Source organism: Acomys minous, assembly GCF_964271855.1.
Source record: "Acomys minous genome assembly, chromosome: 10".
NCBI classification, from domain to species: domain Eukaryota; kingdom Metazoa; phylum Chordata; class Mammalia; order Rodentia; family Muridae; genus Acomys; species Acomys minous.
The window spans coordinates 17,210,971-17,218,521 of record NC_140491.1 but is presented as its reverse complement, the minus strand read 5'-3'; the positions used below and the strand labels follow the sequence as shown (position 1 = coordinate 17,218,521).

General features: G+C 42.2%; 1 protein-coding gene and 1 long non-coding RNA gene across 2 annotated transcripts in view; both read left to right on the top strand.

Moving 5' to 3' along the window:
* Positions 1-7,551, top strand: part of PI4K2B (phosphatidylinositol 4-kinase type 2 beta) — a 31,606-nt gene that overhangs the window by 582 nt on the left and 23,473 nt on the right. The gene's annotated exons all lie outside the window — the stretch shown is intronic.
* Positions 9-6,749, top strand: LOC311607633. Its single transcript, XR_014782673.1, has 3 exons — positions 9-757; positions 1,203-4,769; positions 4,941-6,749. It is a non-coding gene; the product is annotated as an uncharacterized lncRNA (long non-coding RNA).

Below are 7,551 nucleotides of genomic sequence, written 5' to 3'. Positions count from 1 at the left end.
AAGTTGTTTGTTTCAAGTTTGGACTTAAGTTCCGAATTAAGAACTGACAAGGATCCAGAAAGTTCGCCGCGGAGTTGTGAGTTTACAGGGTGGATGACAGCTTAGAGTTGTAAAAGAAAGAATGACCATTTGCCGCTCGGACAAGTTTCAAAACTTTCTGCTAAATGTTGCTATTATGACGTTAACCAGAGGGGGCAGAGGCGGGTGAAATCTTGCAGCCAGCTCTCTGCAAAATAGATTTATGCGGTTCAAAAGGAAAATACCTTTTCATTATCATGTGGGCTCATTTTAAGTGGACTGGTTTCCTTTGAAAGGGAGGCTAACAGACGACGTTTAAACTAAAATTAAGGCATGCTGTTGCAGGTCTCGATATCATGTGTGACGAGTTTGGGCCGGAGGAGTGGAGTTTGGCTAGTTTGACATGAGTAGATCATCTGGCGTCTAGACAGGCTTGTTGTTTTTGTTTATTTGTGGGTTTGGTTGGTTTGGTTTGGTTATTTTGTTGTTGTTGTTTTTGTTTTCGTTTTTGATACAGGCTTTTCTCTATGTAGCTCTGGCTGCCCAGGAACTTCATCAGTAGACCAGAGATCCGCCTGCCTCTGCCGCCCAGGTGCTGGGATTAAAGGCAGGAGCACTACCACCCGGCACTAGATGGGCTTATTCAAACAAACAAACAAACAACCGTCCTACTTATTGATGCTAGGATGGATCCAAAGAAGTGGCATGTGCGACCATTTATGAAAAAGCCACGGGGAAGGTAGTTTTTATTTCTATTGCTTATTTTCACAGATGTTGCTAAGTTTTACTTGACCTACTAATAAGCTACTTTCAAGGGACTTGAAAGGATTTTGGACAGAGCAAGTCAGGAGTTCTAACTGAACTTTTATTCAAACACAAACACTCTAATAAGAGACCTAAAGGAATCTGTCTCTGACCTGCATTAAGTACATGCCAGTCATAACCACGGCATTGGCAGATGGACAGACTAACAGAGCAAAGCCATGAGAAGTTTTCTGCGTTTACAAATGAACCTCTGTTCAGCCAGCTGCAGTGGACACCTGGCCATATATGATGTAGAGTCCAGTCTGTGAGGTAGCTGAGATTCATATGGCTGCTACTAGCCTTTTCTTGCCCCAGAGTTACCTTGTGTGTTAGATTTAAATAAAGCCTAAGGTCTTAAAAGCACTTTTATTGTTTGACAGGACTTTCCCCCCTCCTGTTGTTTGTTGTAAATACTAGTAAGGCTTGAAAAAGTCAAAAGAGGGTAAGAATATAGTAGTTAGAATGCAAATGGATTATCAGAATTCCTAGCTTCCCAGTGGTGATATTTATATCACAGTTCACTGTTTGTTAAGGTGCGTTTTTGACATTACATCAGTTCTCACAGCAGCACACAGTAGGCTAGTTGTTGTGAGAGCTGAAAATTAATAAAATTGTAATGACTGGGTAGAACTTAAACAGTAAATAGTTTGTACAAAGTCAGATATCCAGGAAGTGGTAAAACTAAGACAGCCTACCTCTTCCTCCCCCTACCCCCCCCAGGTCCTGAACTTTGCCCATTTTGCTGTAGAACTTTGTGTTATAAAATAACTGCTACTTTGGTGTGTTATATATGTTTTTAGTTTTCATAGGATATTAAAATAGTTTTAAACTTAAAAACTAATCAAACTGTTTAAGACTTTTAAAGGGTTTATGATTGAATAATTTAACTAGATTTTTAAGTTTAATTATTTGAAAAGTTTTTTTTTTTGTCTGTTTACCTACCCACTATTCAGTTGTCATGAAAACCACCTTTAATGGCTATCGTGGTCTCGCTTTGTAGACCAGGCTGGCCTCAAACTCACAGCGATCCGCCTGCCTCTGCCTCCCAAGTGCTGGGATTAAAGGCATACGCCACCGTGCCCAGCTGAGCTTTGTGTTCTTGAGCCAGCGGAGAATGTCATGCATCTATTAACTTTATATTAACAGTGTAGTTGGCAAAGTCTAGAAGTCGAATAAAGTGTAGTGTTAAGTCAGTGTTCAGTAGTCCATGTCAGTGAATCAGATTGTAATAAAGATGGTAGTTAATACCTGTGTGCTGATTGTGCATGCTGGGCATAGTGCTCTGCACATCACGTGTAATAATAGATCATAGCTTGGCTTGGTGGTACATACCTGTAATCTCAGTAGTTAGGTGGGGACAACAGGACAGTCATGAGTTCAAGGCTAACCTGGGCTGTATACGGTAAGTACCGTGCTGGCCAGGGTCGCATAGCAAGATAGTCCCACTCACTCACTCACTCACTCACTCACTCACTCACTCACCCTTTCAAAAAGAAAGAAAGAAAAGGTAAAAATAAAGGGATTTAGAAAGAAGCAGAGGTTAGAGAGAGGGCCTGGCAGTTAACAGAGGACTCAGTATCCACATGGTGGTTCACAGCTTTTGTTACTCCAGTTCTTCCTTGGCATCTCTGGATGCAGTCTCTGATCTCCATGACACCGGGCATGCGCATGATACACATACACAAAGGCAAAGCATTCATACCATAAGATGAAATAAATAAATATAAAAAGGCAGAAATATACTTTCCTGAAGCCCATTTCAGAGGAAGGAATTCTGATAACTGGTGATAGCTGTGTTGCCTGGTCAAGGATCAAGAGGCCTTAACTATTTTAGGGAAAGTTTTATAAGGATACGTGTTTCCTGTGTCTTGACAGTCCACCATTACTGAGCTTTGAAAGCAAGCAATTATGGTAATAAAGTTTATTGCTCAGCCAGTGCTTAAAATACAGTTATTACAAGCTGAATATACTGACTCCCTCCTGTAATTCTAGCGCAGAGACAGCTGAGGCAAGGAGAATCCAGCGTGGGTTTAAGGCCAGTCTTGGGTACATGCTGATCAAGGCCAGCCTGGCCTTATCTACAAAACAAAACAAAATTTGTGGCTGTTCTTATCCATTGGACACCGTTCTCAAATATTTGATTATTTATTGGGTGCCAGTAGAATGCAGGCCCTGAGGAAACAATAGTGACCTGTATCAAATGGTGGCCTGTGGTTATCTGTGTCCCAACACAGCTCTGTAGCCCAGTGGAGGTAATGGTCATTAGCACAATTCTGATGGGCTGCGTATGGGACCTGACAGGGAAAAGCTGAAGGTTCCTGGGAGGCCTGGGACACAGGTCTTAGAGGAGAGGACCAGGGGAGTGGCATCAGATGGAACCTTTGAGGCTTGTTTAACCACAGAACTCATTAGCATTTTTTCTAGAAGAAATTCTAACTAGTCGGTAAGATGTAGTTTAATCTTCAGGGATGGATGAGTTCTTGTTGCCGTATTTGAATGAAACCATGTTGTTACCATGCCTGCTGACGTCCTCTCACTGTAAAAGGTAACGCAAGAGCTTCTTAGGGTCTGAACTTTCCAGAGCACCCACAATAGCCTTTGGTGTGGTCATATGGACACTTTGTTAACTTTTTAGACTGATTTATTGAGGTCTGTTCATGTAACACATCAGAAATCAGAACAAAGTTCTGTGCTTTCCCAGATTTTAGGTCATTTTGTTACAGTTTTTACTGCACAGTGAATGGGAGTTTGTGGGAAGCTTGCTTTTCTGTGGGAACAGTAAAGACAAGTCAACCAGTAAGCTGGATGGATGCCTTTGAAAATCAGAAACCCGAGAAAGGCTGGAACTTGACTACGAGGCCAGCACCTCTCAGAGGTGACCCAAATGGTGTTGAAAAGATAAAATTGAGGTTCTCCTTAGAAAGTATTTTTGAGGACCAAAGTGATGACTGGAGCAGTTAAGAAGGCTCACTGCTCTTGTAGTGGACCCAAGTAAAGTTCAGTTCCTGAAACCCAGGTAGGGCAGTTCACAACACTAGGGGTCTAGTGCCTTCTTGTGGACACGCGCGCACACACACACACACACACACACACACACACACACACACACCCTGCACACATACTCTTAATTAAAAATCCTTTTTAAAAGAAGAAAGAAAAAATTGAAAATTTTCTAATGTGGACACAAATCAAAATAAGTTTATTCCTTAAAAGTATGAACATAAGCCTTTAATCCCAGCACTGAGGAGGCAGAGGCAGGCAGATTGCTGTGAGTTCAAGGCCAGTCTGGTCTACAAAGGGAGTCCAGGACAGCCAAGGCTACATAGAGAAACCCTGTCTTGGAAAACAAAAACAAACAAAAAGTATGAACATAATTTCATCAAGAAGAGCCAGGAGTGTACTATAGTGGTATGTGGTACTCAAGGGACTCTTAAGTGTAGTTCCTTACATAGCCCTTCCCAAAAAGAAAATACAATTAACTATGTCTTCTACTACTGACACTCCAACCAGATTATCCATAGCACATCAGGCACAAAGCAATGTGATATCTGTGGGTGTTCTTCAAGTTAAACAAAACTATTGATGTGTACTTAAATCACCAAAATATGAGGAGCTGTAGGATGTAATTGCCAAGGACACAGTTAGTGAAAAATTAGCTACTGAAAACCAATTGCTTTGATTTGAAAATAGTTGAGAAGTAGCCTTTTCTCATGATAATAAAAGAAGGACCAGGTCTGTTTGTTTGTTTGGTTGGTTGGTTGGGTTTTTTGTTGTTGTTTGTTTTTAACATATAAATACCTTTGTAGATTGTGTTGGTAAATCCAGGGCATCTTCAAATAAGAGAATGGCCATTTCCAGTGGGAAGGATACTGTTTCATTAAGAGGCTGAGAATATCCTGGCTTATTGGGCAGAAATCCCTCTTGGCTTATCTTTTGTTTGTTTGTTTGTTTGTTTGTTTTTGTTTTTGTTTTTGTTTTTTCGAGACAGGGTTTCTCTGTGTGGCCTTGGCTGTCCTAGACTTGCTTTGTAGACCAGGCTGGCCTCGAACTCACAGTGATCCACCTGCCTCTGCTTCCCGAGTGCTGGGATTAAAGGCGTGCGCCACACGTGTTTGAAGCTGAATTACTAAATATTTAGAGAGTGGTTGTGAGTTCCTTGACAGCACAGAGGAGAATCTGTTATGATAAACTCTGAAGTGTAACCCACGTGCCAGTTAAGTAACATATAATAGTAACTGTGTACGTGTAGGATGCAAAGGGTCTGTTGAAGATGGAGGGACCACGGTGGTCTGAGGGTTGACCACTTTAATATAAACTGGCAGTGCACGGCAGCATCCTAAGGCCTCTTGTTTTGAGTTGCTATCAAGACTAGAGCGTCTCTCTCTTCTGCAGTGGGTTTCTTGGTTCTGGAAGCCCTGTCTTACGGAGAAGCCGTGGAAAACTAAAGCATGGGCCTGGAGAGACGGCTCAGTGTGTAAGATCAGTACATGTCAAACTCACTGCCGTCTGTAACTCCTGGGCCAGAGGCTCCAAGCCCTCCTTGGCCTCCGCAGGCAGCAGGCACTTGGTGCACATACAGATATGCAAGCAATACATGTAAAATAAAAATAAATACAGCTTTTTTTTTTTTTAATCTCAAAGAAAAGAAAAATGGAGTCATGAACTAGGTAGGAAACTAGGCCATGGAAAGCCTGAACACTTTGAGGTGGAAGTGAAGAGTGAGAGACTTGGGGGAACATGGGGTGAAGAGCTGGCACAAGAAGGGGGAAGTAGACTTTGGGTTTGCTCCAGATGGGAGGTCTAGGGTAGAGGGTGAAGCTGCGAGAGACTTCATTTCTGGAAAAAGAGGTTTGCGTTTGTTTTCACGCATAAAAAAAAAATCAGTAAGAAAAAGGAATGATAGTTCTTTGAAACCATTTTGTGTACATTTCCTCTCATGATCACTTGCTGGGGATATATTTTGAAAGGCACCCTAGCACTAGGAATAAGATTGAAGTAAATAACTTTTCAAGATTCTTCTTCTGTTAAGAAGCCATCCACTGGGGCTGAAGAGATGGCTCTGCTCACGAGAGGATGCGTTCAGTTCCCAGCACCCACACGGCTGTTTGCAACCAGTTCCAACTGAAGGGGATCCAGCACTGTCTTCTGCCCTGTCAGGTGCCACGTGTGCACATGTTGCACATACATACATGCAGTAAAACTCTCATGCACAGGGATTATAAATATTTTTTAAGGAACCTGTAAATTTCTGATGTGTAAGATACATCATTTGACTAATGGTTACTGGTGCCTGTATTATTCAAATAAATACGATGCCCACTACACATTGATCCCTCTCCAGAGTCACCAAGGTTCATCGCTTCGTTCTTAAGGATTGTTTGGAATGAGCATCTTGCTTGTATAGACATGATTAAACTATTTTGCTTATTCTCTTGAGTAGGCAAAATATGTCCAAATAGTCTTTTTTTGTAATTTTTTTTGTCAGCAAAGACTTAAAAAAAAATAGTTGACATTTTTATTTCTGTCTGAATTAAAGAAAGTAGATTATGTTTTGAATTTTCATAATAATGTATATAGGAAATTGAAGTACCTTCCAAATTAAGGTGGAAGTTGCTTTCGGCTTGTCTTTGCATCCTAAATGATTCCTTATTAATTTATCAACAGGTGATTGTTGACTGCTTATTATGTTCTGGGAACTACAAGTTCTGGGGACACAACAGTAAAAGAAATTCTTGTGTGCTCAGAGCACAAAACAAATCAGGAGATATGCTCAGATAAAGTGGAGATTATCAGGAGTTGGGCCAGGGAGGGTAGAGGCTTAGAGTGAAATGGGAAATCCTTTGTAACTTTGGTGGATACAAAGGAGTGATATGACTGTGAATTGGGTTGATACAATTTAGGAAGGAGTTGATGGGGTGATGTCATTGTAGGAGTAGAGGTTATGAGTTTGTGTTTTTGGATACTTACAGCTTGTTGATAGGTCAGATGTGGAAAGTGAGAGTCAGATCATTGTTGAATCCAAGGTTTTTGGCCCAGACAACTTGAAGATATAGCATCACCACCACCCGGAGAAGGGCAGCGTGGCTGTGTTTGGGAGAGGTGGTAGAGATAGGGAATTGAGTTTTGAGGGGAGTGAATCTTGAGCTATCTTTCAGCAGCCAAGAAAAGAGGTTGGGTACAGTAGTGGGGGTTCAGGGTGGAAGCTGGGTAGTGAGTGTTGATAAAGGAAAACAGGGCAGCATGAACTGGGGGTGGGAGGTGGGGAGGCTGTGGAGAGGGGTGGGGCCTTGAGGTAAATGCTCTTGTGATCCCTGGAGCCAGCCTCGGCTAATTGGCAGGCCCCAGTTCCCAAAGAGAGACCCTGTCCATTCTCCCAAAAAAGCTGGGTTCAGGGAGGTAAGGATGCTTGCTGCCACACCTGACCACCAGAGTTTGATCCTCAGGACCCATGTGGTGCAAACAGAAAAGATTCCCAAAGTTGTCCTCTGGCTTCCATGCATGAAAACATGAACACATACCAAACAGTAAAGGAGTAAACGAATGGGTGTTTAAGGAGAAGGAACTCAAGAGATGGATTGGAACCCTGACTGACCTTCCAGAAGACATGGATTGTGTAACTCCAGTTGCAGGCTGTCTGTTGAGCATGTCTAGCCTCCCAGGGTACCAGGCACAGACATATGTGCTGCCAAATGCCCACAGACATCAAGAGAGAAAGAAGAGAGAAAAGAA